General features: G+C 47.3%; 1 pseudogene; it reads left to right on the top strand.

Annotated features, from left to right (window-relative positions):
- Window positions 1-19051, top strand: part of LOC115144914 (transducin-like enhancer protein 4) — a 97359-nt pseudogene that overhangs the window by 46499 nt on the left and 31809 nt on the right.

Here is a 19051-nt window from a genome sequence, read left to right as displayed (position 1 = left end):
TGTGTGTGTGTGTGTGTGTGTGCATGCGTTCGTGTTTGTGTCTCCCTCAGGCAGTGATTGACTGGTGTGCTCCACAGCCTCCAGAGGACTGGGTCCTTGTCCTCCCTCTCATCCATCCATCTTCTCTTCCTCCCTCATTTTGTAAGAATTTAGGGTGATTTGCTGCTCTGTTTAAAATGCAGCTTAACATAGACTGACATTATCTCTCCTCTCCTCCACATTTCTCTCCTCCTCATCTCACCCCCCCTCTGCCAGACAAAGAGACAGCAGTGTTCTGGTGGCAGATTATTTATCCTCAGGTGTTTATTGACCAGCTCTCTCTTCTTCCTTTGTATCCATCCACCCATTCATCCATCCCTCTATTCACAGCCCTGCCAAAACTCCCTTACATGCTGACTAGACTGGGCGTGTGCGTCCACCGTCGCGCGCATGTTGATTTTGTCCATCCACACCAGACGCGATCAGGACAGGCAGGTTGAAATATCAAAACGAACTCTGAACCAACTATATTAATTTAGGGACAGGTCGAAACACTTTAAACATTCATGGACATTCAGCTAGCTTGCAATTTGCTAGCTAATTTCTCCTGGGATATAAACATTGGGTTGTTATTTTATCTGAAACGCACAAGGTACTTTTTTCCGAGATCTTTGTAGAATTTGAGTCACACAAAGTCGTGTGTTCTCTACTCCAACAATTAATCCACAGATAAAGAGGATATTTTGTCAGTTTCTAGTAATCTCTCCTCCTTCAGGCTTCTTCTTCTGTGGACTTTATATGGTGGTTGGCAACCAACTTTAAGGTGCATTACCACCACCAACTGGACTAAGAGTGTGGATCTCAGTTCATCTTTCAATCAGGCCGGAGCCTCCCGTCCATTCGGGACCCATTTCTAGGGTCCCCAGTCCGAGGTCGGCGGCGAGGGTCGCCGTGTTTAAGAGGCCACGGAGGAGGACAATGAGGCGGAGAAAAACTGTGGTGAAGTGGGGTCCACGTCCCGCGCCAGAGCCGCCACCGCGGACAGACGCCCACCCAGACCCTCCCCTATAGGTTCAGGTTTTGCGCCCGGAGCCCGCACCTTTGCGGGGGGGGTACTGTCACGTTCTGACCTTTATTTCCTTTGTTTTGTCTTTATTTAGTATGGTCAGGGCGTGGGTTGGGGTGGGCAGTCTATGTGTGTTTTTCTATGTTGGGGTTTTGGTTCTCAATCAGAGGCAGGTGTCGTTAGTTGTCTCTGATTGAGAATCATACTTAGGTAGCCTGGGTTTCACTTTTGAGTTGTGGGTGTTTGTTTTCCGTGTGTGTGTTTGTTGCCACACGGTACTATTTCGGTTTCGTTCGTTTCACGTTTATTGTTTTGTAGTGTTCAGTTTATGTCTTTAAATAAACGTTATGGACACTTACCACGCTGCTCAGTGCATCTTACCACGCTGCGCATTGACCACACTTCTCGCTACTCCTCCTCAGAAGAGGAAGAAGAATGCCGTTACAACATGTGTGTTTGTCTTGGTCTTATCCCGTGTAAATAGCTGGTCTTTTTCGTATATATCTTAATCTCACTTTCTATCTACGAACTAAATATACTTTCCTGCAACCCGCCTCACCCAATGTGGTACGGATCTGCTATTTTTATTCCTTATAACTGGAACTTCCATCAGAAGCTCGCCAGCTAACTAGCTACTAGTCTTTGTTCATCACAGCTAGCTGTCTTCGCCTTTTTCTCGGTCACCAGCCAGCCTTAGCTGGACAATACCTGCCAGTCAGCACAGCGTGATGTCAACCCAGAGCATATCGGACTGCTTCTCTCTACCACATCACTGGATTCCTGCCGCTCTGGATCGTTACACCGGATCATCACAGCTAGCTAGCTGCAAAAGAGTGGCTACTGTTAGCTAACGCCTCTGTCCAGATGCAAGCACCAGCTAGCCTTGAGCTATCCTTGAGCTAGACGCATATACCAGCTAATTCTAGGGCTACAATAACACCCTTGCCAATTGGCCTGGACCCTTTATTGTCGACGAGGAGCGAAGAAACAAAATAAGATGCTTGTTAACACATAGTTTGGATGAAATAATTGAATAACAACATGTATGTAATGCGTAATGCGAGCGGTGTGGTCAGCATGTTATGCACTCTTTTGGCAGAGAAAGTCCATGTTATTGCTGACAACTGGCCTACGCTGGAGAAAGAGAGGGAGAGTGAAAGGGATGAAGGAGAGGAAGCCGTGCTGATCTCTGTTGGTAGCAGGCTGCCAAGACTTTTGTCTGACAGATCCAGGATCAGTTGCAGTCATGGTTGTGTTGTTGGCTCGTCAACAACAAAATTATTAGTTTCTCTGTCTAAATAAAATAAAATAACATTTTATTCTTCACATGTTTGGAAACAATAGGTGTGGATTAACAGTGAAATGCTTACATACAGGCCCTTTCCAACAATGTAGATAGAAAGAAAATAGAGAAATGATAGAAAAGTAAAACAAGTAATAATAAAAGTCTTAATAAATACACAATGAGTAATGATAACTTGGCTATGTACAAGGGGCACCAGTACTGAGTCGATGTGTAGGGGTACAAGGTAATTGAGGTAGATACAGTTTGTACACATACCTAAGAATTAAGTAACATATAGTAAACAGTAGCAGCAGCGTATGTGATTAGTAAAAAAAATAAGTTTGTGCAAAAGGGTCAATGCAGATATTCCTGGTAGATATTGGTTAACTATTTAACTAACTATTTAGCAGCCGTATGGCTTGGGGGTAGAAGCCTTCCCAGAAGAGTGGGGGCTGTTATAGCAACAGAGGGGGAACTCTCATATTAATGCCCATGATCTTGGAATGAGATGTTCGACGAGCAGGTGTCCACATACCTTTTGTCATGTTGTGTATATTTAAAACCAAATACTTTTAGATTTCTACTCAAGTAGTATTTTACTGGATGACATTTACCTAAGTAATTTTCAATGAAAGTACTTTTACTCAAGTATGATAATTGGGTACTTTTTCCACTATGGAGTCCACGATCAGCTTCTTTGTCTTGCTGACGTTGAGGGAGTGGTTGTTTTCCTGGCACCACACTGCCAGGTTACCTTGGCGTTCTTGGGCACAGGGACTATGGTGGTCTGCTTGAAACATGTAGGTATTACAGACTGGGTCAGGGAGAGGTTGAAAATGTCAGTGAAGGCACTTGGCTGCTGGTCAGCGCATACTCTGAGTACGTGCCCTGGTAATCAGTGTCACCCTGCGTCCTTGTGAATGTTAACCTGTTTAAAGGTCTTACTCACATCGGCCACGGAGAGAGTGATCACACAGTCGTCCGGAACAGCTGGTGCTCTCATGCATGGTTCAGTGTTGCTTGCCTCGAAGCGGGCATTGAAGGCATTTAGCTCTTCTGGTAGGCTTGCGTCACTGGGCAGCTCGCGGCTGGGTTTCCCTCTGTAGTCCGTGATAGTTTGCAAGCCCTGCCACATCTGACGAGTGTCAGAGCCGATGTAGTAGGATTCGATCTTAGTCCTGTATTGACAGTTTGCCTGTTCGACAGAGAGCTTGGCAGGATTTCTTATTACCACCCGTGTTAGTGTCCAGCTCTTTGAAAGTAACAGCTCTAGCCTTTAGCCTGTAACCCATGGTTTCTGGTTGGGATATGTACGTACGGTCACATGACGCATGTGCCATCGGATGAGTTCCAGAACATATTCCAGTCTGTGCTAGCGAAACAGTACTGTAGTTTAGCATCCGCTTCATACCACTTCCGTATTGAGTGCATCACGGGTACTTCCTGTTTGAGTTTTTGCGTGTAAGCAGGAATCAGGAGGATAGAGTTATGGTCAGATTTGACAAATGGAGAACGAGGGAGAGCTCTGTATGCATCTCTGTCTGTGTCTAGCTACATGTATTACTGTTGCACAGCATCAATACAGTTTATTGTAGACACAGTCCAGTGAAAATAAACCCCCTCTGTCTCAAGGCCAATAGGAGAGTCCCTGTTCCCTTTCTCTCTTCTGACTATTTCACGTCCTCTCTCTCCCTTTCACCACACACACACACACACACACACACACAAGCCAGTCTACACACACACACACTATATAATTAGCTAGGTCTTCTCTACCCTTTGAACAGAGCCATGTATCTATCAGAGAGCTGTGTTGTATAATTTGGCCTGTATTGAGATGGGACAGGCTGGCAGTGTGTGTGTATAAATAAGCTCCTGTCAGTCAGTGTAGAGGGGGTGTCAGGACTTCCTGTGTCCTCTAATCTCGTTTGTCTCCCTTTGTGTGTCAGAAACATGTGTTAGATTGGAGGGATGGAGGACACACAAATAGACAACCATCACGGAGAGAGGCAGGCAGGGATGCAGGCAGGGGAGGGAGGATAGAGAGAGATGAAGGAAGGAAAAGGATGAATAGGGTAATAATGGCTCAGTGGGAAGGCTGTTAAAGAGGGTGAGAACGCCTGAGTGAAGAAGAGAACATAATGAGTCTCAGGGCAGAAATAGGTGAGGCATGTAGTGTGTGTGTGCGTAGACGTGTGTGTGCATGCTCATTTGTACATTTTCCTTTGTACCATATGTCGTGTGTGTTGCCACATTAGTGCTTTTCTCTGTGTGTGTGTGTGTGCGTGCATGCGTGTGTATGTGTGTGTGTATGTAGAATAGACAACAATTCAATGTCCTCGACTCCTCACGTCTAGAGAGAGAATTTTCAATGGGCCTCGGCGAGCTAGAGAAAATGGATGAAAGAATGGCATTGAATGCAGTGAGGAGAGGGAGAGACCTGCATGAGAAACTGGAGTCTAATAACATAGCTGGCCTTTCAAAGCTTCTCTCTTCCACTTTCTCTCTTCCGGTCTCATACTCCTTCTCTATTATTGCTCTCTCTCATTCACTTGTGGTAGGCTGGGTTTGAAACCAGGTCACCTGCATGCCACATGACTGTTAGTCCGCTGATCTAAAGCCAAGGTATGAGCTTGAGGAGCTCAGTTGTCACGAACTACCTCCATCACCTTTACTAACCGGATTTGCCTCAATGAAATGATCTAACTTTGATAACTGTATGAGATGGTATGGACAAAGTGTCTGTACTTTCATTGATGTATGTGTTTGTTGCTCCTGCTGCTTCCCTGAAGAAAATGACCCTGATGGCCCAAGGGGCATGAATAATGTTGTGCTATATTATCTTGTATGAAACATAAGATGAGACTGAAGTGTGTGTGTGTGTGTTGCAGGCGGAGATTGTGAAGCGTCTCAGTGCCATCTGTGCTCAGATCATCCCCTTCCTATCTCAGGAGGTAAGTATCACTGACACACACACACACACACACACACACACACACACACACACACACACACACACACACACACACACACACACACACACACACACACACACACACACACACACACCTGGCTGCACTGGCTTTATAATACATTGTTTGTTTTTGTGTGTGTGTCCGGTGACAAGTGTGAGTCCACTGAAGGGAAGGTCACAGAGCTGGCGATTGTTTTACATTGATCAATACTGCCTCTGTGTGTGTATGCTCACTTGCGTGTGTGTTTACACAGTGTGTGTGTGTGTGTGTGTACATTTGAATGAGTAAATAGGTGTAGGTTTGGGTCGTTTGAGTGTGTAGTCCTGCTGCGTACGTTTGTGTGGGTATGTGACTTTTTTCCATGTGGGTGTCTGGTAGCTCAATCAGTGCATACATTAGTACTGCATGTGCATACAGTATGTTTTCTTCAGCGAGTGTTTGTTGTGATATTTGTATTATGTGAACAGTATGTGACAAACGGTGTGTTTGTGAATGAGATTACAAAACATATGTCAGGTACAATATAAGTATGTGGACACCTCCTCGTCGGACATCTCATTCCAAAATCATGGGTATTAATATTGAGTTGGTTCCCCCTTTGCTGCTATAACAGCCTCCACTCCTCTGGGAAGGCTTTCCACTAGATGTTGGAACATTGCTGCAGGGACTTGCTTCCATTCAGCCACAAGAGCATTAGTGAGGTCAGGCACTGATGTTGGGCGTTTAGGGCTGGCTCACTGTCGGTGTTCCAATTCAGCCCAAAGGTGGTCGATGGGGTTGAGGTCAGGGCTCTGTGCGGGCCAGTCAAGTCCTTCCACACCGATCTCGACAAACCATTTCTGTTTGGATCTCGCTTTGTGCACAGGTGTATTGTCATGCTGAAACAGGAGAGGGCCTTCCCCAAACTGTTGCCACAAAGTTGGAAGCACAGAATCTGTCATGTATTGTCTTGTCCCTGTTCTTTCTCTTCTCTTCGTTTCCCCCTGCTGGTCGTATTAGGTTACTTTCTCTCCCTCTATCTCTCTCTCTCTCTCTATGGTCCTTTCCTGCTCCCAGCTGTTCCTCATTCTCCTAACGACCTCGTTTACTCTCTCACACCTGTCCCCTCTTTTCCCTCTGATTAAGTCTCTATTTCTCTCTCTGTTTCTGCTTCTGTCTTTGTCGGATTCTCGTTTCTGTTAAACCGCTTTTGGGTCCTCACTCACCTGCATAACAGAAGAATCCGACCAAGAATGGACCCAGCGACTTCGGATCCTCTCCACTCAGCCGTCGAGATCCAGGGAGCGATGCTAGGCAGACACGAGCAGGAATTGTCTGCTGCTCGACATGCCGTTGAGACCCTGGCCGCCCAAGTCTCCGACCTCTCGAAACATATTCACCATCTCCGCCTCGATCCACCGGCTACTTCCAGGGCTTCCGAGTCTCCGGAGCCCAGAATTAATAACCCACCGTGTTACTCTGGGGAGCCCACTGAATGCCGCTCGTTCCTCACCCAGTGTGATATTGTGTTCTCTCTCCAGCCCAACACGTACTCCAGGGTACAGCTCGTATCGCCTACGTCATATCTCTCCTTACTGGACGGGCTCGTGAGTGGGGCACGGCAATCTGGGAGGCAAGGGCTGAGTGTACTAACCAGTATCAGAACTTTAAGGAGGAGATGATACGGGTTTTTGATCGTTCAGTTTTGGGAAAGAAGCTTCCAGGGCCCTGTCTTCCCTATGTCAAGGTAATCGATCCATAACTGATTACTCTATAGAGTTTCGCACTCTTGCTGCCTCCAGTGACTGGAGCGAGCCGGCGTTGCTCGCTCGTTTTCTGGAGGGTCTCGCGCGGAGGTAAAGGATGAGATTCTCTCCCGGGAGGTTCCTTCCAGCGTGGATTCCTTGATTGAACTCGCTATTCGCATAGAGAACGACGGGTAGATCTTCGTCACCGAGCTCGTGGAAGGGAGCTCGCGTTATCCGTTTCCCCCCTCTCCGCATCACTACCATCTTCCTCCACTGGCTCAGGTGCTGAGCCCATGCAGCTGGGGGGTATTCGCATCTCGACTAAGGAGAGGGAACAGAGAATCACCAACCGCCTCTGTCTCTATTGCGGTTCCGCTGGTCATTTGTCATTTCATGTCCAGTAAAGGCCAGAGCTCATCAGTAAGCGGAGGGCTACTGGTGAGCGCTACTACTCAGGTCTCTCCTTCAAGATCCTGTACTACCTTGTCGGTCCATCTACGCTGGACCGGTTCGGCAACTTCCTGCAGTGCCTTGATAGACTCTGGGGCGGAGGGCTGTTTTATGGACGAAGCCTGGGCTCGGGAACATGACATTCCTCTCAGACAGTTAGGGGAGCCCACGGCCATGTTCGCCTTGGATGGTAGTCCTCTCCCCAGGATTCAGCGTGAAACGCTACCTTTAACCCTCACTGTCTCTGGTAATCATAGCGAAACCATTTCTTTTTTAATTTTTCGTTCACCTTTTACACCTGTTGTTTTGGGCCATCCCTGGCTAGTGTGTCATAATCCTTCTATTAATTGGTCTAGTAATTCTATCCTCTCCTGGAACGTCTCTTGTCATGTGAAGTGTTTAATGTCTGCTATCCCTCCTGTTTCTTCTGCCCCTTCTTCACAGGAGGAGCCTGGTGATTTGACAGGGGTGCCGGAGGAATATCATGATCTGCGCACGGTCTTCAGTCGGTCCAGGGCCACCTCCCTTCCTCCGCACCGGTCGTATGATTGTAGTATTGATCTCCTTCCGGGTACCACTCCCCCGGGGTAGACTATACTCTCTGTCGGCTCCCGAACGTAAGGCTCTCGAAGATTATTTGTCTGTAGCTCTCGACGCCGGTACCGTAGTCCCTTCCTCCTCTCCCGCCGGAGCGGGGTTTTTTTGTTAAGAAAAGGACGGGACCCTGCGCCCCTGCGTGGATTATCGAGGCTGAATTACATAACGGTTAAGAATCGTTATCCGCTTCCCCTTATGTCTTCAGCCTTCGAGATCCTGCAGGGAGCCAGGTTTTTCACTAAGTTGGACCTTCGTAACGCTTACCATCTCGTGCGCATCAGGGAGGGGGACGAGTGGAAAACGGCGTTTAACACTCCGTTAGGGCACTTTGAATACCGGGTTCTGCCGTTCGGCCTCGCTAACGCTCCAGCTGTCTTTCAGGCATTAGTGAATGATGTACTGAGAGACATGCTGAACATCTTTGTTTTCGTTTACCTTGACAATATCCTGATTTTTTCACCGTCACTCCAGATTCATGTTCAGCACGTTCGACGTGTCCTCCAGCGCCTTTTAGAGAATTGTCTTTTTGTGAAGGCTGAGAAGTGCGCTTTTCATGTCTCCTCCGTCACATTTCTCGGTTCTGTTATTTCCGCTGAAGGCATTAAGATGGATCCCGCTAAGGTCCAAGCTGTCAGCGATTGGCCCGTCCCCAGGTCACGTGTCGAGCTGCAGCGCTTTCTCGGCTTCGCGAATTTCTATCGTCGTTTCATTCGTGATTTCGGTCAGGTGGCAGCTCCTCTCACAGCCCTTACTTCTGTCAAGACGTGCTTTAAGTGGTCCGTTTCCGCCCAGGGAGCTTTTGATCTCCTCAAGAAGCGTTTTACATCCGCTCCTATCCTTGTTACACCTGACGTCTCTAGACAGTTCATTGTGGAGGTTGACGCGTCAGAGGTGGGCGTGGGAGCCATTCTTTCCCAGCGCTCCCATTGCGCGTATTTTTCTCATCGCCTGTCGCCGTCGGAACGTAACTATGATGTGGGAAACCGCGAACTGCTCGCCATCCGCTTAGCCCTAGGCGACAGTGGTTGGAGGGGGCGACCGTTCCTTTTGTCGTTTGGACTGACCATAGGAACCTTGAGTACATCCGTTCTGCCAAACGACTTAATGCGCGTCAGACTCGTTGGGCGCTGTTTTTCGCTCGTTTCGAGTTCGTTATTTCTTATCGTCCGGGCTCTAAGAACACCAAGCCTGATGCTTTATCCCGTCTCTTCAGTTCTTCAGTAGCCTCCACCGACCCCGAGGGGATTCTCCCTGAGGGGCGTGTTGTCGGGTTGACTGTCTGGGGAATTGAGAGGCAGGTAAAGCAAGCACTCACTCACATTCCGTCGCGCGCTTGTCCTAGGAACCTTCTTTTCGTTCCCATTCCTACTCGTCTGGCCGTTCTTCAGTGGGCTCACTCTGCCAAGTTAGCGGCCACCCCGGCGTTCGAGTACGCTTGCTTCTATTCGCCAGCGTTTTTGGTGGCCCACTCAGGAGCGTGACACGCGTCGTTTCGTGGCTGCTTGTTCGGACTGCGCGCAGACTAAGTCCGGTAACTCTCCTCCTGCCGGCCGTCTCAGACCGCTTTCCATTCCCTCTCGACCGTGGTCTCACATCGCCTTAGACTTTATTACCGGTCTGCCTTCGTCAGCGGGGAAGACTGTTATTCTAACGGTTGTCGATAGGTTCTCTAAGGCGGCTCATTTTATTCCCCTCGCTAAGCTTCCTTCTGCTAAAGAGACGGCACAAATCATCATTGAGAATGTTTTCAGAATTCATGGCCTTCCGTCAGACGCCGTTTCGGACAGGGTCCGCAATTCACGTCTCAATTTTGGAGGAGTTTTGCCGTTTGATTGGGGCTTCCGTCAGTCTCTCTTCCGGTTTTCACCCCCAGTCTAACGGTCAAGCAGAGCGGGCCAATCAGACTATTGGTCGCATCTTACGCGGTCTTTCCTTTCGTAACCCTGCGTCTTGGGCAGAACAGCTCCCCTGGGCAGAATACGCTCACAACTCGCTTCCTTCGTCTGCGACCGGGCTATCTCCTTTTCATAGTAGCCTCGGGTACCAGCCTCCTCTGTTCTCGTCCCAGCTCGCCGAGTCAGCGTCCCCTCCGCTCAGGCTTTTGTCCAACGTTGTGGCGCACCTGGAAGAGGGTCAGGTCTGCACTTTGCCGTTATAGGGCGCAGACTGTGAGAGCCGCTAATAAGCGTAGGACTAAGAGTCCTAGGTATTGTCGCGGTCAGAGAGTATGGCTCTCCACTCGTAACCTTCCCCTTATGACAGCTTCTCGCAAATTGACCCCGCGGTTCATTGGTCCGTTCCGTATTTCTCAGGTCATTAATCCTGTCGCAGTGTGACTTCTTCTTCCGCGACATCTTCGTCGCGTCCACCTGGTCTTCCATGTCTCCTGTGTCAAGCCCTTTCTTCGCGCCCCCCGTCCTTGTCGAGGCGCACCTATCTACAGGGTCCGGAAGATTATGGACATGCGTCCTCGGGGCCGTGGTCATCAGTACCTAGTGGATTGGGAGGGGTACGGTCCTGAGGAAAGGAGTTGGGTTCCATCTCGGGACGTGCTGGACCGTTCGCTGATCGATGATTTCCTCCGTTGCCGCCAGGTTTCCTCCTCGAGTGCGCCAGGAGGCGCGCTCGGTGAGTGGGGGTACTGTCATGTATTGTCATGTTATGTCTTGTCCCTGTTCTTTCTCTTCTCTTCGTTTCCCCCTGCTGGTCGTATTAGGTTACTTTCTCTCCCTCTATCTCTCTCTCTCTCTCTATGGTCCTTTCCTGCTCCCAGCTGTTCCTCATTCTCCTAACGACCTCGTTTACTCTCTCACACCTGTCCCCTCTTTTCCCTCTGATTAAGTCTCTATTTCTCTCTCTGTTTCTGCTTCTGTCTTTGTCGGATTCTCGTTTGCTTTGCCCTTGTCCCGTCCTGTCGTAATCTGCCTCTTCATTAGATGCTGCATGTGAGCAGGTGTCTCTGTCCTCTACGGCCCGCGCCTACCCGGAGGAACCTGCAGTCTGTTGCCGCTAGCCCTGCTATTCTCCTCTACTGCTAGAGGGGGACTCTCCTGTAAAGATTGAGGATTTATGTTTTCCCTGTTTGGACATTAAAAGACTCTGTTTCTGTTAAACCGCTTTTGGGTCCTCAATCACCTGCATAACAGAATCGTCTAGAATGTCATTGTATGCTGTAACATTAAGATTTCCCCTCACTGGAACTAAGGGGCCTAGCCAAAACATGAAAAACAGCCCCAGATCATTATTCCTCCTCCACCAAACTTTACAGTTGGCACTATGCATTTGGGCAGGTAGCGTTCTCCTGGCAATCGCCAAACCCAGATTTGTCCGTTGGACTGCCAGATGGTGAAGGGTGATTCATCACTCCAGAGAACGCATTTCCACTGCTCCAGAGTCCAATGGCGGTGAGCTTTACACCACTCCAGCTGACGCTTGGTATTGTGCATGGTGATCTTAGGCTTGTGTGCGGCTGCTCGGCCATGGAAACCCATTTCATGAAGCTCCCAACTAACAGTTCTTGTGCTGACGTTGCTTCAGGAGAGACGATTTTTATGTGCTAGGCGGTTCAGCACTCGGCGGTCCCGTTCTGTGAGCTTGTGAGGCCTACCATTTTGCGGCTGAGCCGTTGTTGCTCCTAGAAGTTTCCACTTCACAATAACCGCACTTACAGTTGACCGGGGCAGCTCTAGTAGGGCATAAATTTGACAAACTGACTTGTTGGAAAGGTGGCATCCTATGATGGTGCCACGTTTTAAGTCACTGAGCTCTTCAATAAGGCCATTCTACTACCACCAATGTTTGTCTATGGAGATTGCATGGCTGAGTGTTCTATTTTATACACCTGTCAGCCACGGGTGTTGCTGAAATATCCAAATCCACTAATTTGAAGGGGTGTCCACATGCTATTGTTTATACAGTGGCTTGCGAAAGTATTAACCCACCTTCGCATTTTTCCTATTTTGTTGCCTCTACAACCTGGATTTACACAACATGCCTACCACTTTGAAGATACAAATGATGTTTTATTGTGAAACAAACAAGAAGTAAGACAAAAAAAACTGAACTTGAGCGTGCATAAGTATTCACTCCCCCAAAGTCAATACTTTGTAGAGCAACCTCTTGCAGCAATTACAGCTGCAAGTCTCTTGGGGTATGTCTCTATAAGCTTGGACACATCTAGCCACTGGGATTTTTGCCCATTCTTCAAGGCAAAACTGCTCAAGCTTCTTCAAGTTGGATGGGTTCCACTGGTGTACAGCAATCTTTAAGTCATACCACAGATTCTCAATTGGGTTGAGGTCTGTGCTTTGACTAGGCCATTCCAAGACATTTAAATGTTTCCCCTTAAACCACTCGAGTTTTGCTTTAGCAGTACTCTTAGGGTCATTGTCCTGCTGGAAGGTGAACCTCCATCCCAGTCTCAAATCTCTGGAAGACTGAAACAACAGGTTTTCCTCAAGAATGTCTCTGTATTTAGCGCCATCCATCATTCCTTAAATTCTGACCAGTTTCCCAGTCCCTGCTGATGGAAAAACATCCTCACAGCATGATGCTGCCACCACCATGCTTCACTGTGGGGATGGTGTTCTCGGGGTGATGAGAGGTGTTGGATTTGTGCCAGACATAGCGTTTTCCTTGATGGCCAAACAGCTCAATTTTAGTCTCATCTAACCAGAGTACCTTCTTCCATATGTTTGGGGAGTCTCCCACATGCCTTTTGGTGAACATCAAACATGTTTGCTTATTTCTTTCTTTAAGCAATGGCTTTTTTTCTGGCCACTCTTAGGTAAAGCCCAGCTCTGTGGAGTGTATGGCTTACAGTGGTCCTATGGACAGATACTCCAATCTCCACTGTGGAGAGCTTCGCAGCTCCTTCTGGGTTATCTTTGGTCTCTTTGTTGCCTCTCTGATTAATGCCCTCCTTGCCTGGTCTGTGAGTTTTGGTGGGAGATCCTCTCTTGGCAGGTTTGTTGTGGTGCCATATTCTTTACATTTTTTAATAACGTATTTAATGGTGCTCCTTGGGATGTTCAAAGTTCCTGATATTTTTGTTATAACCCAACCCTGATCTGTACCTCTCCCCCACTTTTCCCTGACCTGTTTGGAGAGCTCCTTGGTATTCATTGTGCCACTTGCTTGATGGTGCACCTTGTTTAGTGGTGTTGCAGACTCTGGGGCATTTAAATTCCAAACAAGTGGACTTTATTTAGCTAATTATGTGACTTTGAAGGTTGCACCAGATCTTATTTAGGGGCTTCATAGCAAAGGGGGTGAATACATACAGTATGCACGCACCGCTTTACTGTTTTTTTTTTTTTTATTGAATATTTTGAAACAAGTTATTTTTTTCACTTCACCAATTTGGACTATTTTGTGTATGTCCATTACATGAAATCCAAATAAAAATATATTTTGATTACAGGTTGTAATGCAACAAAATAGGAAAAACGCCAAGGGGATGAATACTTTTTCAAGGCACTGTATATAGTGTATGTCTATGTGTTATGAGAAGCACACAGCGGGATAAATAACCTGTGTGTGTGTGTGTGTAGCATCAACAGCAGGTGGTCCAGGCAGTGGAGAGGGCCAAACAGGTCACTATGGCCGAACTCAACGCCATCATTGGGGTGAGTCACCTCTGGTCACCATGACAACCCTCACACCCCCAACAGCGACACTATCAACATCAACACACACACACACACACACAAAGTCACAGTCTACAGGGGCATGCACACCTCTCTCTCTGCAGTGTTTAAAGTGCTGGGGTGTAAGTAGAGTGTAATGTGATCAGAGCTCCGACAAGCTCTCACTGTAACACACACACACACACACTAAAATAAGCTGTAATAAGACCCAAGGAAAATAGCCTCTCTTTATCTGTCTGTACCCCCCTCCTCTCCTCTCCCTCCATCCCATCTCTTTTTCCCCCCTCTGTTTTGTTCTCTCCTTCTGCCCCACTCTTTCTCTTTCTCTCTCTCCCTGTTGCGCTCTTTTCTCTATTCCTCCCCCTCCCTGTGTCCTCTCTCTCTCTCTCTCTCTCTCTCTCTTGTTCTCCCTGTCCCCTCTCGCTCTGCCTGTCCTCTCTCTCTCTCTTGCTCTCCCTGTCCCCTCTTGCTCTCCCTGTCCTCTCTCTCTCTCTCTCTCTCTCTCTCTCTCTCTCTCTCTCTCTCTCTCTCCCCTGCCCTGTCTCCCTGGTGTACAGCAGCAGCAGCTCCAGCACCTGTCTCACCACACCCCAGGTATTCCCCTGACTCCCCACCCATCAGGCCTCTCTCTGGGGGGAGGTTCAGGTCTGCTTGCCCTTACTGGAGCCATGGGGGTCTCAGCCCACCTGGCCTCCAAGGATGAACGCAACCACCTGGACCCTGAGCACCTAAGAGGTACTACTCACTGACTGACCTCCACGTGAAGGACATTGGTGAAGAACTGTTGTACTGAAATGTGTCAGCTTTTGATACAAATTAACCACTTGGCTGAACTTTTGTTGAACTCAAAGGGTGGCGGAATATTTTGAGGAACAGCGCTCATTGAACAACTAACAAATGGCATTATGTTGCCTGCGAGGCTGTATTGATGGAGGGTGACTAGATGTTAAACTTGTAGGACCCTGGTGCAGAAAAAGAATGAGAGAAAGACTGAGCAGACAGATGAGTGCTGAATGAATGAACGGGAAGACAGAAAGCATTGTGTCTCTGAGGAGTGGAGACCGAGACCGAGAGGGCAGCACTGCAGATTGGAAATATGTACAATACAAAGCTTGTGTTTTTATTGCACTGGGACAGGCTTTTTCAGGTTGACCTTGGCATGCTGTGGGGCTGTTGTTATTATTATCTATGCTGACGTCAATCCCCTCTACCCCTTCCCCCTCTACCCCCCACCCCCTCTACTGCTCCTTCCCTCTTTCTGTTCCCCTCACAGAGGCTGCGCCCAGCAGGGTAAGTAACCCCAACGTGTGTGTCCGTTCGCGTGTGTGTGTGTGTGTGACTGTGAGACCCTCTTTAAAGAGGACCTCTAAAAGGGTCTGTTTTGTTGGAGAGTTTCCATTAATAGGACCAGCACCTAGGTTAGCATAGCTAGTACAACAGTAGAACAGTTCTGTTGTTCCTTAACTCAGGCCCAATGGTAGGGTTGCAAAGAGAGGGTTTGGTATCTTTCAAGTATTTTATGTAAAGTATCACAAGACATATAGCGGACATTTTGAGTACTTCAAATTATCACAGGTGTCTGTAATTATCTCTGGCCCTCTCTCTGGCCTATATGAAATAATTAAATAACTAATGACAAAGCTGTTAAACATGATCCTAAATGTGAACCATCAACTTAGTGAATAGCATTAGTGTTTAATATGAGGGTTTCAGCATGAATATTTTATACACACTTAGTGAAATAAATATGTTAATATGTCTTTGTTGTCGATGTTTTGGCACCAACTGGTGGCAGTTATGAAAAAAAGACAGTAGTTGGGTGAGTTGTAATGTTAATTGAAAATAATGCCATTGTTGATTAGATGCTTTATTCATTAATTAGCCAATTTTTCTCTTGAACCATATGGTCTCTATATTAGAAACTCATGGACAATATGGACACAGATATAAAAAAAAATGAAAACTATATATATGAATATATCATTTTTATTCAAATATTTTTATTTAGAATATAAATTACCAGAGTGACTTCACAAAATAGATGGCATCATGAGGGAGGAAAAATATGTGGATATATTATAGCAACATCTCAAGGCATCAGTCAGGAAGTTAAAGTTTGGTCACAGTGCTAGCTGTGCCACTAGAGATCCTGGATTGAGTCCAGGCTCTGTCACAGCCGGCCGTGACCGGGAGACCCATGGGGCGGCGCACAATTGTCCCAGCATCGTCCGAGTTAGGGGAGGGTTTGGCCAGCAGGGATGTTCTTGTCCCATCGTGCTCTACCGACTCCCGTGGCAGGCCGGGCACAATGCACGCTGACACGGTCGCCAGGTGTACGGTGTTTCCTCCCGACACATTGGTGCAGCTGGTTTCCGTGTTCCCCAAACGTCTTACTCTAGAGAATTAACGCCCTTATACTAATGTACTGATTTTAAAGAGGTCGTGTTTGTGATAACGTCCTCCAAAATATGGATGGCGCAAGGGAGGGAGGAAGGAGAGATGCATATTAATTGCTATTTGTTAAGTTGTGCTTATGTGATTATTTTTTTTAAATGGAGAGGAAGAAAGAGAAAGCAAGGGGAAGAAAGAGAAAGCAAGGGGAAGAAAGAAAGCAAGGGGAAGAAAGAAAGCAAGGGAAAGAAAGAGAAAGCAAGGGGAAGAAAGAGAAAGCAAGGGAAAGAACGAGAAAGAAAGGGAAAGAAAGAGAAAGCAAGGGGAAGAAAGAGAAAGCAAGGGGAAGAAAGAGAAAGCAAGGGGAAGAAAGAGAAAGCAAGGGGAAGAAAGAGAAAGCAAGGAAGAAAGAGAAAGCAAGGGGAAGAAAGAGAAAGCAAGGGGAAGAAAGAGAAAGCAAAGGGAAAGAAAGAAAGCAAGGGGAAGAAAGAGAAAGCAAGGGGAAGAAAGAGAAAGCAAGGGAAAGAAAGAGAAAGCAAGGGAAAGAAAGAGAAAGCAAGGGGAAGAAAGAGAAAGCAAGGGAAAGAAAGAGAAAGCAAGGGGAAGAAAGAGAAAGCAAGGGAAAGAAAGATAAAGCAAGGGAAAGAAAGAGAAAGCAAGGGGAAGAAAGTGAAAGCAAGGGAAAGAAAGAGAAAGCAAGGGAAAGAGCGGGAGAGAAGAGAGGGAGGGACAGATGGAGGAGAAGACTGGGAGTTTGTTGAGAAAACTGTGGTTCTTTGTGTTCTGGTCTCGTCCGTCCAACCAGCTTCCTGTCTGTGTCCTCTACAGTTCAAAAGAACAGAACGTTCCATAGGAGTCAACCGATGAAAGAGAATAGAGTTAGCCCACATAGACCCCAGAAATAATACTCCACTTTGATGTTTTATTCCTCTGTTATGGTGATCACACCATGCTCTTTCTAGTATAAATAGCCAGAAAATTGGCTTCTTGTAAAATGATCAGAGTCATATTTGAGAGTCATATGAGCTTTTCCGTGTCAGGGAGAAAGTTAATACACTTTTAATGTGTTGTTTGATTGCATTTTCTGTATGACTTACCTGTTGTGTGTCAGCTCTGTTTTATTTGATATGTGTGTGTGTGTGCAGAGTAAGTCTGTGTCGTCGACAGACAGCCAGCAAGTGGAGGAGCGCCAGGGCCCGTCGGGGGGGTACTCCTCCTCCCAGGGAGGGGGCGACTCTAAGAGGAGGCGCTGTGATGACAAGGAGCCCCTCCCACCTCACTACGTACGTATGCCATTCAATTAAACCTGCACTGCAGTATTAACGCTGGATCAGCCCCAAGTCTCTGACATCACAGGTCAACCAGAGGTCACAGTCATTCTGATAGTCAAATATGTGTTTAGCTTGGAAGGGTAAGACATGCAATGGCCAAAATAGATTACCCTAGTGAACATGATCTCTCTCTCTGTGGAGTGAGTATTCTGATTGACATAGCTCCTCTATGAGAACTGCCTTAAATATCACATCAGTGTAGCCTCTCGTGAAGGGAGATGTTGTGTTTTTAAAACAGGCTGGACAGGGAGCTCTGTTGATCATCTGCCTCTCTGTACTACATGATGTAATGGTTGTTTTTCTCCCAGCTCCGGTCTGTCTACATCCAGGATGTTTTTCTCCCAGCTCCGGTCTGTCTATGTCTAGGATGTTTTTCTTCTAGCTCCGGTCTGTCTATGTCTAGGATGTTTTTCTCCCAGCTCCGGTCTGTCTATGTCCAGGATGTTTTTCTCCTAGCTCCGGTCTGTCTACATCCAGGATGTCTTTCTTCTAGCTCCGGTCTGTCTATGTCTAGGATGTTTTTCTCCTAGCTCCGGTCTGTCTATGTCTAGGATGTTTTTCTTCTAGCTCCGGTCTGTCTATGTCTAGGATGTTTTTCTCCTAGCTCCGGTCTGTCTATGTCCAGGATGTTTTTCTCCTAGCTCCAGTCTGTCTATGTCCAGGATGTTTTTCTCCCAGCTCTGGTCTGATGATGTTTTCTTCTAGCTCCGGTCTGTCTATGTCTAGGATGTTTTCTTCTAGCTCCGGTCTGTCTATGTCTAGGATGTTTTTCTCCTAGCTCCGGTCTGTCTATGTCCAGGATGTTTTTCTCCTAGCTCCAGTCTGTCTATGTCCAGGATGTTTTTCTCCCAGCTCTGGTCTGTCTACATCCAGGATGTCTTTCTTCTAGCTCCGGTCTGTCTATGTCTAGGATGTTTTTCTCCTAGCTCCGGTCTGTCTATGTCTAGGATGTTTTTCTCCTAGCTCCGGTCTGTCTATGTCTAGGATGTTTTTCTCCTAGCTCCAGTCTGTCTATGTCTAGGATGTTTTTCTCCTAGCTCCGGTCTGTCTATGTCCAGGATGTTTTTCTCCTAGCTCCGGTCTGTCTATGTCCAGGATGTTTTTCTCCTAGCTCCGGTCTGTCTACATCCAGGCTGTTTTTCTCCTAGCTCCGGTCTGTCTATGTCTAGGATGTTTTTCTCCTAGCTCCGGTCTGTCTATGTCTAGGATGTTTTTCTCCTAGCTCCGGTCTGTCTATGTCTAGGATGTTTTTCTTCTAGCTCCGGTCTGTCTATGTCTAGGATGTTTTTCTCCTAGCTCCGGTCTGTCTATGTCCAGGATGTTTTTCTCCTAGCTCCAGTCTGTCTATGTCCAGGATGTTTTTCTCCCAGCTCTGGTCTGTCTACATCCAGGATGTTTTTCTCCTAGCTCCGGTCTGTCTATGTCTAGGATGTTTTTCTCCTAGCTCCGGTCTGTCTATGTCTAGGATGTTTTTCTCCTAGCTCCGGTCTGTCTATGTCTAGGATGTTTTTCTCCTAGCTCCGGTCTGTCTATGTCCAGGATGTTTTTCTCCTAGCTCCGGTCTGTCTATGTCCAGGATGTTTTTCTCCTAGCTCCGGTCTG

The sequence above is a fragment of the Oncorhynchus nerka genome, linkage group LG17 (assembly GCF_034236695.1).
Source record: "Oncorhynchus nerka isolate Pitt River linkage group LG17, Oner_Uvic_2.0, whole genome shotgun sequence".
NCBI lineage: Eukaryota > Metazoa > Chordata > Actinopteri > Salmoniformes > Salmonidae > Oncorhynchus > Oncorhynchus nerka.
The sequence above is the reverse complement of the archived record's forward strand: the minus strand, read 5'-3'. Positions and strand labels throughout refer to the sequence as shown.